Genomic DNA, 26,350 nt, shown 5'->3' on the forward strand with positions numbered 1-26,350 from the left:
TCACACACGTCCACTGACTGTTCTACTTCGTTCTTTTGGGAAACTAGACGCTTCTACAGTTATCGCGAGACCTCGTTTTTACGTCATAGTAAAGGCGGTGAAAACTGCAAACCAGTGGCCGGAGTTTGAATTCCAACATACAAAAGAAATAAACAGTAAATGCATGTCATTTTTCAATTTAAAAAAAAATCGATAACAGTGATTTTAAATATTGATTCAGTATCATTGAGCGAAATATCGCGATATTTCGTTGTATCGATATTTTCTTACATCCCTAGTAGAGACTTTAACCTTCAGTTAGTTCTATGGTTGTGTTCTCTGTTTCCCTGTTTAGTTTTATCTGTTTAGGTTACTCTCATGTCTGTGTCTCCCCACTATGTTTGTAGCATCGTGTCTTCAGCGTGTGTTTGTTGTGTCCTCTGGGTTTAAGTCTCCCTCGCCTTTGTGCGTCCCTGTTATGTCTTTGTGTCTCGTCTGCCTGTTTCGTCCTTACATTATCCTCCCTGTTTCATTCCATGTCTGTCATGTGTATCCATGTATATTTCCCCAGCTAATCTTGTCTCTCCCTCTCTCTCTCGTGTCCCCTCGACCCCTGCGTCAAACTCGTGTTGTCACAGTCCATGTCTCACTACGTCTCCTGATTACATTTTTACAACTACATTTTACAAATATAAATACACAATGTATCGACAGCCACTGCACATGTAAGAAAAATCCACAGATACATAAATCAGCAGTCATATTGCAGTGTGTGTTAGAGAGAGAGAGAGAGAGAGAGAGAGCCCCCAGGAGCCAGAGGCATCCAGAGATGGATGCAGAAGAACCGGCCTGTCCAGCACCTCTACGAGTAACAAAGACCTGAGGCCACAAATCTCAGTGACATCCGTGCGTCCATCCCAGCAGGAGAAGGAGGACGCTCCAGATTGGGATCCCACAGCTGAAGGGTGAGAATCCTGGAGAACCAGAGGTCAGGGGCAGCTGACTCCACTAGTGGCTGAAAACCCTTTTGTACAGGCCTGCCCACGGCACCCAAGAACACCTGCTCCATGACCATGTCCCACAGGGCCCAGGCCCAGCCATGCACACACACAGGCTATTCACTCTCACACACGCCTGGCCACTAGTGACGCACAGACACACACAAACCAACACACACTGGGACGTAGCTAGAGCGCCCCACAAAGGTGTAGGAAGATGAGGCAGCTATGATTTCTGGACTTGCAGTAAATACTCCTAGAGCAGTGAGTCAGTGTAACCGTTATGAAATCAGGCAAAACAACACATTGTTATTCACAGTGGCAGCCTGCATTAAGCTAATGAATATAACACAGTGACACATTTTGTCTTAGTATTTATTGTTTACTAAAATGCCTTTAAATCTCTAGTTTTAGTTCACAAAGAATGAGACTCAATTTGTTTTGTTTTCTTTCATACCAAATACTCTAAGGAGCTTGGAAAGAAAAGCGTCCAGAGTCCCAGATTTAGTCCCAGTGGGAGTTTCCCCCCAAAAAGGGACAAAAGGACCCCCTGATGATCCTCTACCTAATCACATGAGCCAAGGTGTGAAAACGGTTGTGGGTCACAATCAGCCAGGGTTTTGTGTGAGCTCATTTTGAAACCTGGCCCCTCCCTATCATGTGATTTCCTGAGGTCAGATGGCCCAGGATGTGAGTGGGCATTAAGGCGTCTGGGAAGGGATCTCAAAACTGGATTATAGATGGCAGACAGTTGGTGTTGTAAACCACCCGTTCTGTTCAAAGATGGTCGCTCACAGTGGACATAGATGGCTTCTTTCACTCCTCTTTCAAAGCATCTGTCCTCTCTGTCCAAAATGTGAACATTGGCATCCTCGAAAGAGTGTCCTTTATCCTTAAGATGCAGATGGACTGCTGAGTCTTGTCCTGTGGAGGTGGCTCTTCTGTGTTGTGCCATGCGCTTGTGAAGTGGCTGTTTGGTCTCTCCAATGTAGAGGTCTGGGCATTCCTCGCTGCACTGTACAGCATACACCACATTGTTAAGTCAGTATTTTGGAGTAATCTGGGACTTAAATCTGTGACTCTCCGCCATTTGACCTTAGAACTGAAGAAGCTTCTCGGATGAGAGGTGAAACGTCTTCAAGCAACTTAAAGAAGTCCAGATACTTTTCTTTCCAAGCTCCTTAGACTACGATGACCTGGATGACTGAGAACCTTCACAGACATATGTCATGTGTTGAGTTTTGCTTCCCTTGCTCTCGTCATGTCAGATTACTCCCAGCTGTCCTCCCCTTCTGTGTCTCATGCCCTCGTTATCCCAGTGTGTATTTAAGCCCTGTGTTTTCCCTGCTCTGTGTTGGGTTGTTGATGGTCACTTCCTCCCTGTGCTTGAAAATTGTTCATGCGCTTAGATCTTGGTTCTGTTTGTGTGGGTTCTCTTGTTTTAGGTTCCAGTGTTCATCATTTTTTGGTTGTGTTTGAGTAATTTTTATTTCTCTGATGAGTCATCCCAGTGAATAAACTGCTATTTAAGTTAACCTCTTGGTAGTGATGGGCAGATGAAGCCCCATGAAGCACTGAAGCTTTTCATCCAATTGGTTCACCCCAGCGCAAAGCTTCTTGAAGCTTCATTTGCTCTAGTAGGACACCTACTGGACGTAAAAATATTAGTTGGCATGAATTTGAAGAGTGTGGCCTTTTGCACACAGTCAACAACAAAAGCAGTGTGTAAAACATCTATATTGTAGTGATGGCAGTATACTGTGTATATTTATACTGGTAGTATGGAAAATGATCATTTGGAAATGCTTAAAATGGAAATGATCATTTACTGTGAGGTGAGGTGTGGTTGGGGTGTGGACAGTGGTTGTTCTTTTGTAACGTTGAGGTATGGACAGCTACACACTGAGGCTTTGAGCCTCAGTCCTGCATGTTGACATTTTATTCTGTAAAAACTAAATTTTCACTGCTTTTATGACCTTTTAGTGGGGAGAACATAGCTAGGATTTAATGATTTAACAAATCTTTTGAATCCTTTGTCCTCCACAATGCTAACTGGCTGGGAGTCCTCAATCACCATGCTGACCAGGTCTTCATCTATTTGAGATTGTTCTCCTGAGGAAAGACAATAAAGACAAAGCACAAATATAAGTATCACACGTAACTTATTACAGTTGTATAATATTGTTATATCATTTAGTAACATTACTGCATGCTATATTATCATGGCATTTGATGGCTCACCTGGTCTTGCTCCACAATCGGTGTCCCCCTTATTCTCATGCAAAGCTCTGTAGTGCCTAAGCACGGATGAGGTGTTGTTGTTATATCCCAGCTCCCTGGCACATAGCAAACACTTCACCTTGTAAAAAAGTACAGACAGCTTAACATAAGTTTTATGGCACCATCAGTATTATGAAAATACATCTTCTGTAGAAATTTACATACCTTGTTGGGAGGAATAAGATCACAATGTTCCCACACAGGGGAGGACATCCTCCTCTTCTTAGCTGGCTCCATTCTCTCCTGACTTTCTCTCCTCACTCTCATAAACCTCCAAACGGCCTCCAAACTGTCTCCAAACTCTCACTAACCGCAACTCTCCATCAAACACCCACATTTTTGAATGAAGTCTGAGGGGTTTATATCGCTGTCATATCTCGCGGCAAAGTTCGAACCACTTCATGAACCAGTCACGTGGTACAGCCGGGCAGCGAGGCTTCGGACGTCATCATTTTCAGCTCCTCCCTTAAATGAAGCAAGCCTCGATACGCGCATCGCGGAAACGCCCCCTCCATTACTCGACACAAGCTTCGAAGCCTCGATACAGAACGTCACATCACTACCTCTTGGTTTCGAGTCCTGCATGTGGGCCCTCCATCCTACCTGCATCACAGCACACTACGACTGCTCCCTGACAGAACGACCCAACCAGTCATGGGCCCAGCAGACTCAGTGTGGTATCGGCGACCCGCAGTTTCTGCCTTCCTCAAGGAGAGAGTGAGGCAGGAGGCTAGGTGTGCCCTGGGCGCACGAGTCACCCTGCGATGGGTCTTGTTTGGCTCTGGGTGGGCCCCGCAGCTTCCAAACTTCGATGGCTACCACGGCAGCAGCTCCTCAGTTTTCTGGCGTCACTCCGAAAGAAGGATTATGTGGTGTAAGACACTGGGCTTACTCCACTGCAATCCTTCGCTTTGTTTTTGGGACTTCCACGTTTGGAGCTACACAAGCTTCCCGCCTCTTTGTCCCAGCCCGGCCCACCGGAGGACTTTCGGTCTGGTCCGCAGGAGGATTCACGGTCTGGCTTACCTCCATGTTCCTGGAGTGAGTGACGCTCACACAGCCACTTCCTCTGGGCAATCAGCAGTGGTGCGCAACAAACACTGTTTTTCTCATGATCCTCCTGAACTCATGAACGTAACAAACAATAAATCTACCCCTAAGACTTTGAAGACTAACTGCCAAGCAGGTGAATCTAAATCTGCTAACTTAGAGGTAGTTGATTCTTTGTTTGAACTCCTGCTCTGAGGATTTAAGAACCTGTTTTCATTCTGTACAATCTGAATCCAGTGTTAAAATGACCAAGACTGCTCTCCTTAAACCTGAGGGAAGAAATATTGGGGCTGCTGTGAAATTTCCCAAGGCTGCAAGTTCTGTTTCCATGTCAGCTGAAAGGGAGGTGGTTAATGTTTTTAAGCCAGGCTTTCAGCCATGTATTTTTCAGCAAGGGCCCAAGCAGTTGGTAGGGATGGAGATTACAGGAAGAGACTGTCTGTTTCCCAGGGACATTTAAGGACTCTAGTTGCCCCTTGCTAGAACCTATTAAGACTGTGGCTCCTCCTAGGTACTGTTCTGTGTCCAAGTTGAGTGTTTCTGAGGCTGTCCAATCTGCAAAGACTATACAGGTCCTTCTCAAAAAATTAGCATATTGTGATAAAGTTCATTATTTCCTGTAATGTACTGATAAACATTAGACTTGGGTGCCATGTCAGCTGCTGGTGTTGGTCCACTGTGTTTTATCAAGGGCAGGGTCAATGCAACTAGCTATCATGAGATTTTGGAGCATTTCATGCTTCCATCTGCTGAAAAGCTTTACGGAGATGAAGATTTCATTTTTCAGCACGACCTGGCACCTGCTCACAGTACCAAAACCACTGGTAAATGGTTTACTGACCATGGTATTACTGTGCTCAATTGGCCTGCCAACTCTCCTGACCTGAACCCCATAGAAAATCTGTGGGATATTGTGAAGAGAAAGTTGAGAGACGCAAGACCCAACACTCCGGATGAGCTTAAGGTCGCTATCGAAGCATCCTGCGCCTCCATAACACCTCAGCAGTGCCACTGGCTGATTGCCTCCATGCCACGCCGCATTGAAGCAGTCATTTCTGCAAAAGGATTCCCGACCAAGTATTGAGTGCATAACTGAACATAATTATTTGAAGGTTGACTTTTTTTGTATTAAAAACACTTTTCTTTTATTGGTCGGATGAAATATGCTAATTTTTTGAGATAGGAATTTGGGGTTTTCATGAGTTATGTATGCCAAAATCATCAATATTAAAACAATGAAAGGCTTGAACTACTTCAGTTGTGTGTAATGAATCTAAAATATATGAAAGTCTAATGTTTATCAGTACATTACAGGAAATAACGAACATTATCACAATATGCTAATTTTTGAGAAAGATCTGTATGCCCAGACACAATTTGCTCAATTTGACACAATTTCTCTCCACCCGTTTCAGTTCCTTGGGTAGGAGGGACTGGTGTTCAGCTGGTGCCCTCACCTGTTCCTGTACAGGTACAGCAGTTTTTCTCGTGATACAGCAGTTTTTCTCGTGCTCAGAAGGCTCGGGGGGATTTATTCAGTCACCATACAACCTTTATTGCAGTCCATGACTCAGTCACTAGTTAGCTTTGGCTGCAGTTAACTTGGGAGGAAGGTACATAAAGGAAATAATGCATACATATATCTCTATCAATTAAATCTGGCATGAGGTCTAACATTTTTTAAATTAGCTTAATTCTGTATCTAAATTAAAAACGTGTTAGACATACTGTTACTGGTTAGTGTAAATGGGACATAGAAACCTTTAAATTTAATCACCTGATATCGAGTGTCAAAGAATATCAAAGCTGTAAAAGCTTTTTACAGTCAGAATTTATAAAAACTGTAACTGTAAACAAATTCAAACATGTGAGCTTTTCTCTTTGTGTCGAATATCAAAACTGTGACTCCTCAGAGTGTGACCTTTACTGGGTTGTAGAAATCGTCACTCCAAATGTCTTATGATAACAAGAAAAAACACCTTTATCTGCACAGTCACTTTATCTGCATCATGCAGCTTGAACGTGTCACGTAATGGTGTTGAATAGCCATAGTTATCCTTCTCCTGTGTCAGTGTGACTTTACTGTACAGCATATGGCTGATTTGTGAGGAATGCTTATGGAATAGGGTAAATTGAGTGATTCTTATATAGCGCTTTTCTACTCTCCCAAAGTACTCAAAGCACTCTATACAACATTAACCCAGTCACACAAGCACCTTCTAAATGGATACGTTCATACAAATTCACACTTCAATGGATGCATCTGAGGGCAACTTGAGGTTAGTATGTCACCCAAGGATACTTGACATACAGACTGGAGAAGCCAGGGATTGAACCAAAAACCTTCGGATTACTAGGTGACCTGCTCTACCTCCTTATCTACAGCCACCCCTTATTACTAAATGCATAAATGCAGTACAGAGACTTTTTTTCAACGTTTTTTAAAAAAATCAGCGTTCCAGACACTTTGTCAATCAATCAATCTTTATTTATAAAGCACTTTTCATACAAAAAAATGTAGCACAAAGTGCTTTACATGGTTAAAAGCAGCCCACCCCACCCTCCAACTCACTCCCCACACTCTCATTAACATAAACGATGTGAATACACGCATATCCCCCCCCCCCCCACACACACACACACGCACACTTAAATAGTAAAATTGGGCTGGGTACGCATGAGCCAAGTGAGGAAACACTATAACAGGGAGCCGTCTGCACCGGGAGCCGGTCACAGACCACAGTCTCCAGGCTGGGCACACAGCAGGAGGGAGGCAAAGAAACCCCCCAGCCAAGCTGAGAGGACCCCCAGAGAACAGGTGAGTCTTCAACCTGGATTTAAATAAACTGAGTGTTTCAGCTGATCTGAGGTTTCTGGGAGTTTGTTCCAGAGATATGGAGCATAAAAGCTGAATGCAGCTTCTCCGTGTCTGGTTCTGACTCTGGGAACTGATAAAAAAAAAGAGATTCAGGTGACCTGAGGGATCTGGAAGGTTCATACTGGGTCAGGAGGTCACTGATGTATCTTGGTCCTAAAACATTCAGAGCTTTATAGACCAGCATCAGAACTTCAAAGTCTATCCTCTGACGGACAGGCAGCCAGAGTAAAGACCTCAGAGCTGGACTGATGTGGTCCACTTGTTTGGTCTTAGTGAGGACTCGAGCAGCAGAGTTCTGAATGAGCTGCAGTTGTCTGACTGATTTTTTAGGTAGACCTGTAAAGATGCTGTTACAGTAATCAAGCCTACTAAAGATGAATGCATGGACTAGTTTTTCCAGGTCCTGTTGAGACATCATAACAGTACTTACTTTTAAACGTTTACTCTTTGGCCGCTCCGCTTCCACCGTTTTTTTCGGCAAAATTATCCACATCCACCGCCGCGCTATGCAATCTGGGATATGTTGGGCCACGAAGTCTACACCGACACATCCTTAGAATTCAGGGAAATGAAGGATGCATTTGAGGGCTGCATTTCGAGCAGCCTTCGAATTCGGACAGCCTGTCCCAATTCGCGATGCTGTGATGTAATCGGCCTTAAAATGCGGCCTTTAAGGCTGCAGACCCTGAATTGGGATACAGCCCAGGAGTGACATGTTTAGCCACATGTTCTCCTTAAGTTGCTGGCTGTCTGAGTGGTGTCCAAGAAACGATGTGGGCTTCATAGATAATTGGCAAATCTTCTGGAGGAAACCTGGTCTTGTTAGGAGAGACGGCATCCATCCGACTTTGGATGGAGCAGCTCTCATTTTTAGAAATATGGACCAATTTATTAAACCCCCCAAAATAAGACTATGCAGAGTTGGGACCAGGAAGCAGAGCTGCAGTCTTACACGCCTCCCTGCAGCTTCTCTCCTCCTGCTACCCCCACCCAATACCCATCTCTACAGAGACTGTGTCAGCTCCCAAACAGACAAAAAAACAAACTAAAAACCAGCAATAAACAATTTAAACATAAAAGATCACAAAGAAAGAACAATACAGTATCCACATCTGAACCAAAGAGTAAAACAGTGAAATGTGGATTATTAAATATTAGATCTCTCTCCTCCAAGTCTCTGTTAGTACATGACTTAATAATTGATCAACAAATTGATTTACTCTGCCTTACAGAAACCTGGTTGCAGCAGGATGATTATGTTAGTTTAAATGAATCAACACCCCCGAGTCATTCTAACTACCAGAAATCTCGAAGCACAGACCGAGGGGGCGGTGTGGCAGCAATTTTTCACACCAGCCTATTAATTAACGAAAGACCAAGACAGACTTTTAATTCATTTGAAAGCCTGATGCTTAACATTGTCCACCCCAGCTGTAAAACTCAGAAACCAGTCTTGTTATCATATATCGTCCACCTGGGCCTTACACAGAGTTTCTGTCTGATTTCTCAGACTTTTTTATCTTATTTAGTGCTCAGCTCAGATAAAATAATTATTGTGGGTGACTTTAACATCCATGTAGATGCTAAAAATGACAGCCTCAACATGGCATCTGTTATTAGACTCAATTGGCTTCTCTCAAAATGTAAAAGAAGCCACCCACCACTTTGATCACACTCTAGATCTTGTTTTAACATATGGCATAGAAACTGAACATTTAACAGTGTTTCCTGAAAACCCTCTCCTGTCTGATCATTTCCTGATAACATTTACAATAATTGATTACACAGCAGTGGAGAGTAGACTTTATCAAAGTAGATGTCTTTCTGAAAGCGCTGTAACTAAGTTTAAGAATATAATCCACCCACTGTTATCATCTTCAATGCTCTGTACCAACATAGAGCAGAGCAGCTATCTGAACGCTACTCCAACAGAGGTCGATTATCTTGTTAATAATTTCACCTCCTCACTACGTACGACTCTGGATACTGTAGCTCCTGTGAAAACTAAGGCCTCAAATCTGAAGTACCTGACTCTGTGGTATAATTCTCAAACACGTAGCCTAAAGCAGATAACTCGTAAGCTGGAGAGGAAATGGCGTGTCACAAATTTAGAGGATCATCATTTAGCCTGGAGAAATAGTTTGCTGCTTTATAAGAAAGTCCTCCGCAAAGCCAGAACATCTTACTATTCATCACTGATTGAAGAAAATAAGAACAACCCCAGGTTTCTCTTCAGCACTGTAGCCAGGCTGACAAAAAATCAGAGCTCTACTGAGCCAACAATCCCTTTAACGTTAACTAGTAATGACTTCATGAACTTCTTCACAAATAATTTTTTTTTTTATCATCATTAGAGAAAAAATTACCAATAATCATCCCACAGATGTAATATTATTTACAGCTACTTTTAGTACCATCGATGTTAAGTTAGACTCTTTTTCTCCAATTGATCTTTCTGAGTTAATTTCAATAATTACTTCCTCCAAACCATCAGCTCTTTCTTTGGCTCTCGGAGGAGGCGGACGCACTTTTTCTCCTCTCCCTTATCTTCCCTGCTTATGTCCTTGTCTAGTCTCGTGGGGGTTTTTTTGTATTTTCCCTGGAACACTCTCTCACAGTCTGTTCTCTAAAACCTAAAAGAGGAATTATGGATTGGATCAACTGGTCCCTAAATGCAATTGACACCCCTTTCTCAACGAGAAGTTTGGGCTTGGGTGAGCCTGAGTGCTGAAGATATCTACCTATTCGGAACCATGGTAACAGGGTTCTGGCTGATCGGAGCTGGCTTGGCCCTGGCTTATCGAAGAATTAAGAAAGCGGAATCGGCTGTTCAAACCCCCACAAGGCTGCCCACTGGAATTGGAACGATGGGAGAGGCGTGAGTTTCTCAAAATGGGCTCATTGAGTCAGCACGGATAAGATCTTGGAGAGGCTACGGCTGCTGTGAATACTCAGAATAAGATCTCTGACTGCAGACTGGATACATCTCGGAAGGGCTAGCTCGGAATAACATCTCTGGGCGCAAAATTGGATGACATCTCGGGGAGGCACACTGCTGTGAGTTCTCAGAAATTGGCTCCTTGAGCACAAGAAATGACAACATCACAGAACGCAAGCATGGCGAAGCTCGCGGCTCTCCAACGGGAGAGTGAGAGACCAGTGTTGGACTGTAGAACTGCTTTGAAATTCATATGAGCTGTTCGCACTAAAGTAAAAAATACCATCACTTCATGCGGATACCCTCTCGGCGCCAGCTGCAAGGCCGGAGCTGAACACCCTGATAACGACTGTGTTTAGTCTGTTCCTTCCCATTCCATGCAAGGCCACCAGGGTTGGCTGGAAGACTGTTTACTTAGCCTGGCAGGGCGAAGGACACTGTCTCAGCTGAACTATGGACACGCACACACATACATATACTGATACTGATAAGCACTCACCGACGCATCACCCTCCCTACCCCGGATCCAACGCCACCTCCAACGCTTACCTCCCCTCTGATGTGGACATCTTGTCAGTTGGAGGCGCAATCGAAAGATTGCAGCGGTCCCAGATCAGATGTACACACTGGAACTCTTTCCCATGTTGCTTGTCTGTGTTTATTGTGCTATGGTGTGTTGATATCTGTGCATTCCTGTATTATCCTTTTGTGTTACACATTTCAATGTTTGTTCCTCGCTACCTAGCCTGACCTGTCTCCCCAATGTGATGTTTGTGTATTGTATGTACGGTCGGCAAGGTCTGTCATCTCGGTTGTGGGCAAAAGACCTGCAACTGACAAATAAAGGCTATCTCATCATCATCTCTCATCATCTCATCAACGTGTCTTTTATACCCCATTCCTACAAAACTGCTCAAAGACGTCCTGCCATTAATTAATTCTTCAGTCTTAAATATGATCAACCTATCTCTAATAATCGGCTATGTACCACAGGCCTACAAGGTGGCTGTAGTTAAACCTTTACTCAAAAAGCCATCTGTCTTAGCTAATTATAGGCCAATCTCCAACCTTCCTTTCATATCAAAAATCCGTGAAAGAGTAGTTGTCTAACAGATCATCTGCAGAGGAATGGCTTATTTGAAGAGTTTCAGTCAGGTTTCAGAGCTCATCACAGCACAGAAACAGCTTTAGTGAAGGTTACAAATGATCTTCTTATGGCCTCTGACAGTGGACTCATCTCTGTGCTTGTCCTGCTAGACCTTAATGCTGCGTTCGATACTGTTGACCATAATATCCTATTAGAGCGATTAGAACATGCTATAGGTATTACAGGTACTGTGCTGCAGTGGTTTGTATCATATCTATCTAATAGACTCCAATTTGTTCATGTAAATGTTGAGTCCTCTTCACACACTAAGGTCAATTATAGAGTTCCACAGGGTTCAGTGCTAGGACCAATTCAATTTACATTATACATGCTTCCCTTAGGCAGCATCATTAGAAGACATAGCATAAATTTTCACTGCTATGCAGATGACACGGAGCTCTATCTATCCATGAAGCCAGGTAACACACACCAATTAGTTAAACTGCAGGAATGTCTTAAAGACATAAAAATCTGGATGGCCGCTAACTTTCTGCTTCTTAATTCAGATAAAACTGAGGTTATTGTACTCGGCCCTGAAAGTCTTAGAAATATGGTATCTAACCAGATTCTTACTCTGGATGGCATTACCTTGGCCTCCAGTAACGCTGTGAGGAACCTTGGAGTCATTTTTGACCAGGATATATCCTTCAATGCACATATTAAATAAACATATAAGACTGCCTTCTTCCATTTGCGCAACATCTCTAAAATTAGAAATATCCTGTCTCAGAGTGATGCTGAAAAACTAGTTCATGCATTCATTACTTCCAGGCTGGACTACTGTAATTCATTATTATCAGGATGTCCTAAAAACTCGCTGAAAAGCCTTCAGTTAATCCAAAATGCTGCAGCAAGAGTGCTGACAGGGACTAGAAAGACAGATCATATTTCTCCTGTTTTGGCTTCCCTTCATTGGCTTCCTGTTAAATCCAGAATTGAATTCAAAATCCTGCTCCTCACATACAAGGTCTTAAATGATCAGGCCCCATCTTATCTTAATGACCTTGTAGTACCATATCACCCTATTAGAGAACTTCGCTCTCGCTCTGCAGGCCTACTTGCTGTCCCTAGAGTCTTCTTGAACATTGTTCTCAAGAATCTGCTGATACTGACTGGAATCATGTGATGTTTGTGTAATGTATGTATGGTTGGGAGGGTAAGATGGCGCTGGCAAGGCTGGCAGCCTTAACCCTCTCGAGGCAGGCGTTGCCAATTTGTAACAGTTAAAAACTAACAACCTGATTACCCCACATACATATTTTATTATTATTTTTTTTTTACTCAGAAGTACCACTGTCATGGCACAGTGGCCCGTGGAAATGGGATGGACTCAAGTGCCGTTTCAAACCCGGAGGCCAGAGGTGCGGTGTAACGAAAACGAGTCTTTATTTACAATGCTCAGAGGCTAACAGAAATTTCATACTAGAATTAAGGAACATAAACTAGACGTCTGAGGCGAGAAAAAATACTATGACTATGACTATGACTAGATGGCAGGGATAATTGGGTGCAGGGACTGGGCAGGGGAAACTGTGGCTGGCCAGGGCACTGAAAGAGGGGAGAGAGCAGTCAGGGGAATCCCACAGAGAGCTGCGAGTGAATCTGAGAATAATACACTGAGCTGTCTTACAAGTTGATGAGTCACCAAGGAACAGACGTGAGGCCGAGAACTGACTAAAGTTGGGAGATAATCTGGCGAAGACCAGTTGAGTGGGCAGGTCATAAATACTGCCGGTGTGATTGCCATCAGATGAGGAACAACAAAGACTCCACCCAGTGGGGAGGAGCCGATGCTGTGGAAAACCACCCAGACCATGACAACCACTGCAGGACTTGGTTGTGTATTAACAACAAAAACTTAATTTGAGCCTGAGAGGGTTAACCCAATTTCCCTTGGGATGAATAAAGTATTATCAATCAATCAATCAATCAACACCCGGTTACGCCAATCGGAGGTCACTAAAATCAATATTGAATCAGTGTGTAATTTTGCCAAAACAATGTCGGACTCCGTAGTTTTCTCTGGTCCCCTCCCCAATCAGACCAGAGCTGTATCCCAATTCAGGATCTGCAGCCTTAAAGTACGCAGCCTCAACGGTCCTCACGGACTGCTCAAAGACTGCTAAGGCCGGAAGTGTGAGGCTTGTAGGCTTGTGAAATGGGACGGTCTAGCCTCCGTCGCGCTACCCAGGTTGCCTAGCAACCATGATACTAACATCTGTAAATGTTTCATACAGCTTTGTTTGACAGAAATGAAGGAGAACATATTTTGTTCATTTGTTTCTACATGAGCTCTGTGTGATTTAGTATCTGAGGCTGAGACCACAGGACTGTAAAACATGATTGTTGAGCTTCATTTCTGTACTGAACAGTCATTTTAAGATTAGTTAGTAAATAACAATTAGCTAATGTTGTTCATGAGACTAAAGTCATCTCACTTTGGTAATGTAAATATAATATGGCCAATATTATAGTTATTATATTAATCATTATCAGTTATTACAGCAGTGAGTTTGAACTCCGTGTCAAATACTGAGCTTCAGTAAAGATTCAAGTTGCAGTTATTTATATTTCCTATCACCTTAAATCTTCAATCAAAGACACTCAAGTATCTTTGACAGTGTATATATAGATGTATCATATATAAGAGACAAATATTGTTCCTTTAATTTGTTGGCATTACTAAATTTGGCTCAACGCTTACATATATGTGTAAAAAGCAAATGTACGAGCTGTGATAACTGTTTCTGATAAAATGAAGAGTAGACTGATATATGAAATATTCCTTTAATGGGTGAGAAAATCAGACCATGTCATAACTGCTTTAAGTCATACAGAATAGATATCAGAACCTTAAACAGGCTGACTTCTGCTAAATGGGTCAAACTGGGCAGAAAGTATACAAACACATAACATCCTTATAGAAAAAAAACATAACCCTACAACATGTGTCATCACTTTGATTGATGGCCCTAGCCTTGACCTTTTGACCTTACAGAAAGTACTCCGGAAGTGTCTAATCGATTCCATATGTGTGACTAATTGCATCCGGTGGGAAAAAAGGAGGGGTGGTTCCTGGAGGGAGGAAAAGTTCAGGGGGGTGACGCAGCAGATTTCTGATGAGTCAGTGGAGATCGGAGCGCATGCTGCATAGAGACAGACAGAATGATCAAGACAGTTCGTTTTTCACAGACAAACTCATAGTTTGAATTCTGTTTAAATGTTTCAGTATTATGACAATGATCTTGATAACCTTTTTCTCAGTAAAGAGCTATTTCTTTCTTCAATAGCGGCTTTATTTTTCTTTCTTATGTTAATCTTATTACAGGCACAATAATATAAAACCCTTTGAGATTATCTGACTAGTAACGGATTGCATTTATATTTATAGAGCCGGGTGGAGGCATGCTACACCAAAGGTTGCAATGAAAAGAAGGACTTTCTATTGCTTGTAGAGAGCCATTTCTTTTTACAATAGCGGATTTATTTTACTTTCTTATATTAACCTACAGGCCACCCACTAGTCTCCTCGTATGTGTAAAAAAATATCCCTTAGTAAAAAAAGCACCGCTCACATATTCAGAACTCTATCCCAAATAATTTTATTAAAACACCTCGATGAGGTATTTTGGTTTTGTGGAGCCACTCCTTATCAGACCAAAAGTAAAGAGTTTTTCATCATTTTTATAGCTACTTTTTACAACGGGTTTTCCCATTAACAGAAAATAGACAGAAACCCTAAAAGAAAATGGCCTTGTTTTACGCACATCAAGAAGGAGTCAGACGACCGTCGGTTCAATCCCGGTCAATGTTTCCTCCGTCGGGTACCATAAATGTATGAGAAACCCCCCCCCCCCCCCCCCCCCCCAGAGAATTTATTATTTTTGTAAGAGTGAGAAAGAGAGGGAGAGAGAGAATCGATCCAACTTTTCTACAAAACGTTATACCACTCTGGGTCAAGAGGGGCGATATAGCACGGACCGGTCAGATGACTACGCCGGATGGAAGCATAACCGGAAGCGTCCCGGGGACTTTCCCTTTGACCTTCATCCTGGAATGATCTGATATCCTCGTGTCGGTGTTGTTCCCACATCATCATAATAAATGTTGATCCAGGTTCAACATTGCCAGTGACCAATCACATTGTTGTGACGTCCACCTCATCTGGAACAAGAGAGATATTTTATTTAAAAATAAATCACTTTTCCTGGAAACTTGGGTCCAAAATGGGATCCTATTGGTGGCTCAGCTGGTTAGTAAAGAGGGAGCACTACTTACTTACAATGAATTCCTTACATTTTATAATTTTCCCATAAGTGTTTGGGAATTCTCAATGGTGCTTGGTGCCATACCCTCAGGTACTTTAATGTTATATAAAAACACTGACAGGTCAATATCTACCTCAGTCACTCTCCCTGATCCAGCTGAGTCAGCAGTGGGAAAAATCTGCTTTTCACAGGAACTTGGTAACAGCAATAAGAGAATACGTAGTTTATTCCAAGAAGATATCATGTCTCTCACATATATATCTTACTGGAACCGACATGTTCCAGATATCACCTGGAAGACAGTCTGGATGATCCCATAAATATCTAATTGTAAACAAGGTGAAGGAAATCTCATGTAAAATTCTTCATAAATGTTACCCAGCCAGTCACTATATGGTAACATTTAAAAGACACATAAATACTAATTGCACTTTCTGTGGGGATCATCTAGAAACTGTGGCACATCTTTTTTGGTACTGTTCCTCTACACAGAGATTCTGGAAGAATTTAGCAGTTTTGTTATTGTCCATATTTTAAGGGAGTTTTCTTAATGATGGGGAAATGTTTTATTCTGTTTCTTTAAGTTCACCAGGAAGAATGATAAATGTTTTTTTACAATAAATTTGTTAATACTTTTGGCTAATTTTTTATCCATAAATGTAAGTTTATTAATAAAACACCATATTTCTGCCTTTTTATAAGGATATGGAATTGTACATACAATCAATATCAGACTCAACCAACAAAAAGGCTCTCAGAACAATATATATATGTTGATTTTTGCGCGTACTCATATAATATTTTTTTTACCCCTGGTTCTGTATGTTCATGTTCTGTTTCTTTTGTAAACGTCATCTGTTTGTATGTTGTATACTCATTGTGTTTCAATAAAGTTCAATTAAAAAAAGGTACGTTCTAAATGAAGCTTCAGACGTCACTAATCACGTGACTCTGGCCAAACGAATCAAGCCTTGACACGGTGCTTCTGAAGCAGCGTGTTGATCTTTTTCACACACGCACCGGAGCGTCAGCTTCAAGCGGACCATCGCTACCTCTCACATCTAAAGGTAAGTGTCAAGGTAACTTTGAACTGAGTTCAGTCAATCTCGAGTTTTTCGAAGTTTTCTGAATGAAGTTTTCTGTTGCTCTCTGTGAGAGGAGACCGTTAAAGGCGAGGCTCTCCAGAGTGTAGCAAAACAGGAAACCGCAGCTGTGTGTGTGTAAGTGTGCAAACGAATAGATTAGAAGTGCAAGTGAGCCACGAGTAAAGAAAGGTCAAGTTTCGTGAGTTGTTTTTCTCACCACTGATCACGCGCTCAACACTCTACACATACTTGCATCACACGCGCGCTCTCAAGCATCCGTATTGTACAATTCTGGGCGTCACGTGAGTTGCAGGCGTTACCATATAACGGAAATCTCCATTGTTCTGTAGCTGAAGGCTTTTCAGTGAGTTTTTTGGACATCCTGATAATAATGAATTACAGTAGTGCAGCCTGGAAGTAATAAATGCATGAACTAGTTTTTCAGCGTCACTCTGAGACAGGATATTTCTAATTTTAGAGATGTTGCGCAAATGGAAGAACGCAGTCTTGCATATTTGTTTAATATGTGCATTGAAGGACATGTCCTGGTCAAAAATGACTCCAAGGTTCCTCACAGCGTTACTGGAGGCTCTCGAGCATCAGTATTGTACAATTCTGGGCGTCACGTGAGTTGCAGGCGTTACCATATAACGGAAATCTCCATTGTTCTGTAGCAGTGGTTCTCAAACGTTTCACAATGAGTTTCACCCTTACGAGCGACATCACAGCACAGTAGTATAGGCAGTAGCGGTTTTTGATACGGGCGATTTTCATTTTCGCTGCACAGCTAAAGTGTGCAATTTACTTTTTGTGCACTCAAATGGAGTCGAGTCAACCAGCGCAACCTCTGGCCAAGTACCATAGCCTACAGCCAGATTAACTTGTGACACACACAGTAGCGGTTTTTGATACGGGCGGTTGCCCGTATCAAAAAATAGTGGTGGGGATTAGTTGTCTTTACTTAATGATTGGTTTTAGTCTTGACAATCCTCATTGCTGGCATTGCATCTTTCAATGCCAGCAATGCCAGGTATCAGTGCTCAAGCCTTTTGTGTTTGTTTCCAACAAGTTTCCCACCTCGGGAAGCAAAAATGTGTTCTTTTACTTGTCAGATGAACATATGAGACACTTTGACTCTTCAGTGCAGTGTGGAGCCTAACAAAGATCTGCTTTGTGTCCCAGCTGATCAGCAGGAGGAGAAGAGTCTGACGGAGCAGCAGAGGAACATTTTCAGCTACTTTGACTCAGCTCAGCCACTACAGAGAAAACAATGAGCTCAACACAGAAGGTGACAGACAGAGCAGGGCGATATGACCAAAAATATTTATCACGATATACATTTGAAAATGTGCGATAACGATGTAGCTGATGATATAATTGACACTAGACAAAATACTTTACAACTCCACAAAAAACACGGTAATAACGACGGCCTGCTAGCATGTCCTACCACAAATAGTGTTTGTTGTGTATCTGACGTACGAAAGCTAAACCAGTTCCACACCACTGAAGTTGCAGCATTTTTACAAACCAATTCTGGTTCATCTGTTTCATTCAACGATCCGCTTTCACCCTTCTCATTCTCCGTCACCGCCATGTTTTTTCCTCCATGTGCGTATGAAAACAAAAGCACTGCGCATGCGCGTTTTACCCATATTCTATCGTGATATTTCATTTTCTTATCGTTGCCCAACATTATACCGGTATTACCGTCAACGGTATGATATAGCCCAGCCCTACATGAAAGGCACCCTGATTGTGCACAAATCACACATTAAAATGAGCAAAAGAGGCAAAACTGTGTGCCAGAGTCTCGGGTCAGCGTTTGTTTTCATGTCACAGCACCAGAACGATTGCAGGCGCTCATAAGAAGTTACCATAAATCACCACCTTTCATGGTCTCAGCACATCAACTGTTATTAAGAAAATGGGACAAGGCATAGCTATGGCTATGAAATGCTCTTTGTGTATCACTTCTTCAATTATGAAAGATGTCATTAATGCACTAGTAATGTCTCATCTGAAGTATTGTTCAATCATTTGGTCAGCAGCTAATAAGACAGATCTACACAGACTTCAGTTAGTCCAGAATAAGGCGTCCAGATTAGTGTTAAGATGTTCATACTATAATAATATTGATAAAATGCATAATCAACTTTCTTGGCTTCCTGTACAGGCTAAAATATTCTATGGCTTACTTGTATTTATAAAGAAAGCAATTCTGTTAAACACACCACATTTATTTCTGCTCAGCTGCAGTATCCAGATGAAATACATAATCATATTACACAGTTTTCAACAAACTGCAAATTAGTAAATGCTCGAGTTAAAAGTAACTTTTTGTAAAACTGTTATATTTAGAGCAACGTTTAAGTGGAATAAATTGCCTTATAAAATTAGAGAATTAGCAACTATTCAAAACTTCAACGAACACTTAAAAGCCGATTTACAGAACTTTTAGTTGTTGTAAATATTGTAAGAGATGGTTTGTTTTTGAAATTTGTGTAATGTGCCTCAATGTTGTTGTTGTTATTATTATTATTATTATTATTATGATTATTGATTGCTTATATTTTAACAATTGTGAAACCTCATTGTGGATGTAAGAGCCAAATTATGTGGATATCTTGAATCCACTTTACTGTATAATATTTTATGTGATAGTATTTGACGGAAGACGAGCAACATCTGTTGTGGAAGCTAATGGGGTTCTTTTTGAATAAACAAATAAACAAACATAGGATTTAATATCACTGAATAATTATGTATAAATCTATACAAAATATAGAAATATGTATTAGAAACAACAAAATAATATAAATTATAAAATAATATAAGTGTGTGTGTGTGTGTGTGTGTACACAATCAGGAGGGATGGGCATGATTTTAGTGTTTAAACAATCATGAATTATTTTTAACAGCAGGTTGGATGTAATGTGTTAGAACTACCAGCAGGTGGGGATAAGAGACCTTTAAGGTGTTTGGTGCCACACTCCACCTTCATGTTTAAAACTAGTGTTAATGGAGGGAGTTTGAAGGTTGAGTTTGTTCCACGACTGCATTTCACTCACTGCCTCTGTTTGTATCTCTGTCACTGCAGGACCAACATGGAGCGAGAAGTCAGCGCTCTCAGGAGGCCGACAAACCTCACAGAAGAAAGGGAGAGAAAACATACACCTGTGACGAGTGTGGGAAGGATTTTACTTTGAAGGCTAATCTAAAACAGCATCAGGTCATCCACACTGGAGAGAGACCGTTCAGCTGTGACTTGTGTGGAAAGTCTTTTTCCTGGAAGGGTGCTCTAAAAAGACACCATCTCATCCACAGTGGAGTTAAAGCGTACAGCTGTGATCAGTGTGGCAGAGCTTTTACTCGCAGTAGCAACTTACAGAGGCATCTAGTTACCCACTCTGGAATTAAGGCATACAGCTGTGACGAGTGTGGGAAGGATTTTGCTCTGAAGGCTGAACTAAAACAGCATCAGGTCATCCACACTGGAGAGAGACCGTTCAGCTGTGACTTGTGTGGAAAGTCTTTTTCCTGGAAGGATTCCCTAAAAACACACCAACTCATCCACAGTGGAGTTAAAGCGTACAGCTGTGATCAGTGTGGCAGAGCTTTTACTCACAGTAGCCACTTACAGAAGCATCTAGTTACCCACTCTGGAATTAAGGCGTACAGCTGTGATCAGTGTGGCAGAGCTTTTACTCACAGTAGCAGCTTACAGAAGCATCTAGTTACCCACTCTGGAATTAAGGCATACAGCTGTGACATCTGTGGAAAAACTTTCAGCCAGATAGGGAACCGAAATACACACCTACGCATTCACACCAGACATGATGTGTACAGCTGTGAACAGTGTGGCAAAGAGTTTATAACTCACACACAGTTACAACAACACATGTTTATCCACACTGAGGAGAGACCTTATCAATGTGACCTGTGTGAGAAGACTTTTAAAGCTCCACGTTACCTGAGAGAACACCAACAGATCCACACCAGAAAGAGACTCAACAAGTGCAGTTACTGTGAGGTATGTATTTATATTGTTATCTTGTCATTTTAGCCTGACTGTTTGGAACAACTCTGCTCATTAAACTGTGTTAGCATGTTAGTAATTCTACTGCATGGAAAAGCAGCTCTGAGTGATTATTCAGATTTTCATTTCAGTTATGGTTTTAGTATTACTGTAGTATTATGGTGGTAGTATTGTAGTTATTGCAGCCCAGTAAACTGAGTGTGTTAACTGAAACAGTCAAATGTAATTGGACGTCTGCAGAGATGCTCTTTATTTCAGGCGACGTTCAGGATAAAAATGTTGAAGGACTGACTTACACTGTCTTTGTGTCTTTGTTTAGAAGCAGAGCGACACAGATGGATCCAGTTCTCAACCCTGTCATCACTGTGGTGGTGGGAAAGACTTTCGTTGTGACCTTTGTGGAAAAACTTTCAGTCAGCAAGCCACCCTAAAAACACATCAACGTAGACACACTGGAGACAAACTGCAATACTGCAAAGAATGTGGGAGAAGCTTCACCACATCAGGTGCATTAAAACGGCATGAACTGATTCACAGTGGGGTTAAAAAGCACCTCTGTGATCAGTGTGGGTCATCCTTCACCACTGCATGTAAGCTTAAAACACACAAACGAGTCCACACAGGAGAGAAACCATACAAGTGCAGACACTGTGACAAAAGCTTCTCAGATTCAGGTAATCGTTACTATCATGAACGTGCACACATGGAAGGAAACTACAGCTGTGACCAGTGTGACAAGAGCTTCAGGAATCTCAGTTCATACTCCACACACAAACGATCCCACGTTACTAATAAACTGTTTCACTGTTACCAATGTGCCCAAACATTCACCTCCTTGTCTGCTCTGTGCAAACATCAGCGTGATCACTCAGGGGTGAAATCACTCCCATCACTGGATCACAGTGAATCTGAAGAGACAGAAAGATCCTCTGGTTTCAGTGTCAGACTCAAAAAGCTTGAGATCAGGCTCCACAGAGTTCAGATAGAATCATTTAAACTTGTGTTGAACTGAACTGGTTGCTGGGCTGAACTTCTACATAATACAGATTTACATGGGATCTTATTTTCTGTCGTTTTACTGAGTCAGTTTTGTCCTTTTTTCTCTGTCCTGGTTTTGCTCGTCTATAAATAATTGAAACTCAGTCAAATAGTTCATTGTTCTCCAGCAAAACGTTTTGGAAACTCATGTTTAACCTTTAAACTCTGACATGTTTTAGCACACAAGGCTTCATCGGGGAGTTCACTCATGATTGGACCATGAGAATAAAGGTTTTTAGTTTTTTCAAAGAGTGTCTTGGAGGTGTTTGATGTTTTTGTTTTTTCTGAAACCACCTGAAAGAAAAACTATTTTTCGTACTTCATGTAGTGTAGAAGTTTTTAATGTTTCTTCATTTGTGATGTTCTTGAATGTGTTGACATGAAGATGGTACAAATAAACTGTCCTTTTAGCTTTAGCTCCTAATTTATTCATTATTTGTGGATGATCGGCTTTTCTCTCTTGTTTATTTATCGCGCTAAACAACAGCAGCACGTTTTAGCTAGATCAGCTGTTGTTAGAATTCATTTGATTTTAATTTCTAGTATCAGCTGATTTTTGCTGGAGCCACAGCTTTAAAAACGGCTGGTCCAAACCAGGAGATGTCCTTACTGAATCATCAGAGCTGAACTGGTGATCGAGAAACAGGTTTACCTTTTAGGTGACATGAATGGGTGGAAGGGAAGTTATGAACTGTTTCTGAGAGACGAATGACACCAAGCTCCTTTTCTGTGTAGCTGACAGCTGGTAACTGTGCAGGGGCGGATCTAGCAAAGCTTTTGCCAGGGGGCCAGGTGGGGCATTAACAGGGAAAGGGGGGCACAAAGATATACTTTTCTTTCTTACTCCCATATAAAATATTTAGCTTTTATTAAATAGTTATCTGAATCTTACAACCAAAGTTTGTATAATAATACACAAGATTGGCTGTAGACCATTATTAATCATTCAGAACACTGTGTAAAAATAAAAAGTGAATGCAAAAGTGCATAAATATTTATTTTACATGTTTGATGTGTGTGGCGGGGCGTGGTCTGCAGTGCTGCTGCAGGGGAGGTGGACCTACGGGCGTAAAGTCTGTGCTCTCTCGGCTGTTTTTTGGGTGTGTTGGGCTGTGAGTTGAAAAGCTACAGCCGGCTGTGTGGGTACACCAACCATGTGTGAAAAGTGGTCCATAACTTAATGCTTCAAAGCATGTTCATGCAAACATTGTCGGGTCTGCTGTGGTACAATGGGACTTCTGCTCATGAACCTCTGCGCACAGCGTCTGCAAATCAGGGCTGTACGAAGTCACCTCATCTTTACACAAAACTGTAAGCTGTTATCTGTGAGGCGCGAGCGGTGTTTGTTTTTACCATAGTTCATGGTGGAGAATGGCTGCTCTGCTGAGTTTTGCTCTCTGTAGCCGTATGAATGGCAAACTACACTGATTAGCAGCGGCATAGGCACACTTAAAATTTCTTCTGAAATTTTCGCTTTCTAGATTTTAGTTGTTCTGCTGCCTAAATGCCACAGGGTGTAATTATGAAGTTATTGAGCTGCACATACTTTACAACCTGCTTAAGTTCGAGGTCACAGCGTCTGTAAGAATTGAACAGAAACATCTGTCCTTCTGAAAATCGCCCAAAGGCACGGAGACAAACTCAAAGGATGCAACCTGTAACTTTCTCTTCCTTCATGTCAGCACCATCATCGATTATTTATATTAAATGCATATAGCAACAGTAACACTTTAATTTGGATTTCATGATTTCTGTAACTGGAAAATATTTTGTTTAAAGACAGAAGTGACTGCGTAGTTGCAAAATTAAAGTGAAATATTTAATAGTCTAATAACAGATTAAATGCTATGTTGAGGCTGTCGTTTCAGGAGGAGAGAAGCTGCAGAGAGGCGTGTAAGACTGCAACTCTGCTTCCTGGTCCCAGCTGTGGATAGTCATATTTTAGGGGGTTTAATAAATGTGTCCATATTTCTAGAAATGAGAGCTGCTCCATCCAAAGTGGGATGGATGCCATCTCTCCTAACAAGACCAGGTTTCCTCGAGAAGGTTTGCCAATCATCTATGAAGCCCACATCGTTTCTTGGACACCACTCAGACAGCCAGCAACTTAAGGAGAAGAGACAATACAGCGTGTTTCTCTGCTCCCGTTAAGCATGTCTGTTGTAGCCTGCGCTTTATAATTGTCTCTTTGATTATTCAAACAGTGTTTAAAATGTGACTCGTTTGTTATCCAAAAACATTTTATCTATGTTACTGATTTAAAATTATATGTATATATTTCAAGTTTCTTAGCTCAAACAGACTCTTGAGCATATTCATATAGCAAATCCACATAACCAGTCTGCACCAGTAAACACAGAAGTACGTCAAATCTTGACTAAAATTCTTGTTTATCTACTTCATGCACATTGCACGCACAAGAATTCAAATCTCTGTATCACAATGATTTCGTTAAAGACTTATTATTTTATGGGGGCAATATCACAATTTACCGTAGATCATTAATAGCAGGGCTCTAGAGTGCGACCAATTTGGTCGCAAATGCGACCAAATTTCTCCATGGTGCGACTAATAAAAAATACTTGGTTGCACCGGTGCGACCAAGTAAAAAAAATACTTGGTCGCACCGGTGCAACCAAGTATTTTCTCGGAAAAAAAGTTTCAGCAACCCTGAAAGTCTCCGTGTGTTCAACAACAGGCACACATTATGCCCATGTCGTGTTCTAAACCAATCAGAGATACTCAGAGGCGGGGACCTCTGTGATTGGCCGTGGTCCAGATATTCCTGCAGACCTACTTGTGTTTACGTTTGAAAGTGCGGGCAGATAGAGAAGAGTGAGTAGCCCAGGTCAGAAGTGTATGAAGTTGGTATTGAGAAAATATGAAAAGAACAATTGATAACTTTTTCGTTAAGTTAAGGCCTGATCAGTCCAAAATTCTGAGCCAGCGCTCTGACACGGAGCCATCAACCTCTCCGTTTTTGTCAAACACTGGTCCGGAGACGGCATCAGAAAATGAGCCACATACGATCGACTCCCAGCCGGAGTCCACTGAAAGTAAAAGTGAGAAAATGTATAGATTTCGAATCGAGTGGCTTGACCAGTTTCCCTGGCTAAGATACAGCCAAGCTGACAATATGATGCACTGCATTTATTGTCGCGAGTGTGGAAAGACCATGGCCGGCAACACAGCATTTGTCACTGGTGCTAATACGTTTCGAATTGAAACGCTGAAAAAGCATACAGCATCGAGAAGACACATTATATGCCGCGATAAATGCTCTGCCAAAATGTCCCCGCTCCCCACTGCCTTTCAGCGGCAGGCAGGAGTAAACAGGTCATCGGAGGAGGCCGAGATGATCATTAAGTTTAACATCGCCTACAATATTGCAAAAGAAGAAGTTCCGTTTACTAAGTTCAAGTCAGAAATAACTCTTCACAGGAAAAATGGCTTGGACATAAACCCCACATACAGCAATGATGTTGCGTGCGCCCAGTTTATAGGCGTAATCGCTGACACACTGAAAAAAAAGACGTCAGTGGAAATTGCGAACAGTACATACATGGCCTTCCTGATCGATGGAGACACAGACATCGCTACAAAAGAATGTGTCATTGTGTACGCTCGTATCTTGCAAAAAGGAAGACCAGCGAATATACTGATTGGACACATTGAGGTCCAGCATGCCCATGCCCAAGGTAAGCCATGTCATGTCACGTAGCCTATGTATATGATTAATAATATTACGTCGTGTTACTGAATTAACCATATCTAGCATGTTCTTATCATTGAAAATTAAACATAGCAATAATACATGAATATAGAAACTCAAACTGAAAAAGACTGCATTGTAAACTCTTGATCTGATAAGTAAATGGTATTTTTTTTTAATTTGTTTAGGAATTTATGCTGCCTCAAAGAAAGCATTTGCTGCTCTTGGGGACCAGTGCAGTAACTGGTTGGATAAAATCATTGCTATGGGGGCTGATGGAGCTGCTGTTAATTTGGGCAGCAAAGTGGGTGTCAAGTTAATCATTTTGAAAGGTTGTTAGTTAATCATTTACAAATCAAAAAAACCGTGAACATGTAAAACTTACATGTGTTAAGTAATGCAGTTTAAAAATTTGGGTACGCCTAACTTTTGTGCTTGTACGCCTAAATTTTGTGCTGGTGCGCCTAAATTTTATTTTTAGGCGCACCAGTGCAACCATGGCAAAAAGTTAGTCTAGAGCCCTGAATAGGGAACAAAAAAGAAGGATCACATCGGCAATGTTGCTGGGAGACAGAAGTCTTGACACGTGCTTATAACTTAAAACACAAAAAACTCAGTTACAGCTGGTAAAATTTATGATATATACCAGACTTTCACAGTCTGCATCTTTACAGGGTTTTTTTTTCTGCTTTTGTTCACTCCTAGTGTGATTAAAAAACAACAAACACAGAGCCCACTAACTATTAGCAGCTTTCCCCCCCTAAATAGTTAGTTGACTGAGAGAAATGCAATCCATTATTGTGAATGCTGAAGGAGATGTGCTCCATAGTCAAACTTATATTTCCTTAAATTACATCCAATGTTCTGTTTAATTCCGGCATCCCTTCATGGTTTGATGGAAAATTGGTTAAACCATTGCTCAACTTATGTGTGAATGA

At 41.6% G+C, this 26,350-nt stretch overlaps 1 long non-coding RNA gene across 1 annotated transcript; it reads left to right on the top strand.

Annotated features, from left to right (window-relative positions):
* The first annotated feature begins 16,550 nt into the window (after positions 1-16,550).
* LOC146625334 (uncharacterized) lies at positions 16,551-19,831 on the top strand. Its single transcript, XR_014906496.1, has 3 exons — positions 16,551-16,605; positions 17,806-17,911; positions 19,724-19,831. It is a non-coding gene; the product is annotated as an uncharacterized LOC146625334 (long non-coding RNA).
* Positions 19,832-26,350: the final 6,519 nt, after the last annotated feature.

The sequence above is a fragment of the Diplotaxodon limnothrissa genome, linkage group LG9 (assembly GCF_057381915.1).
Source record: "Diplotaxodon limnothrissa isolate DT_005_m linkage group LG9, D_limnothrissa_male_GT1.1, whole genome shotgun sequence".
In the NCBI taxonomy this organism is placed as follows: domain Eukaryota; kingdom Metazoa; phylum Chordata; class Actinopteri; order Cichliformes; family Cichlidae; genus Diplotaxodon; species Diplotaxodon limnothrissa.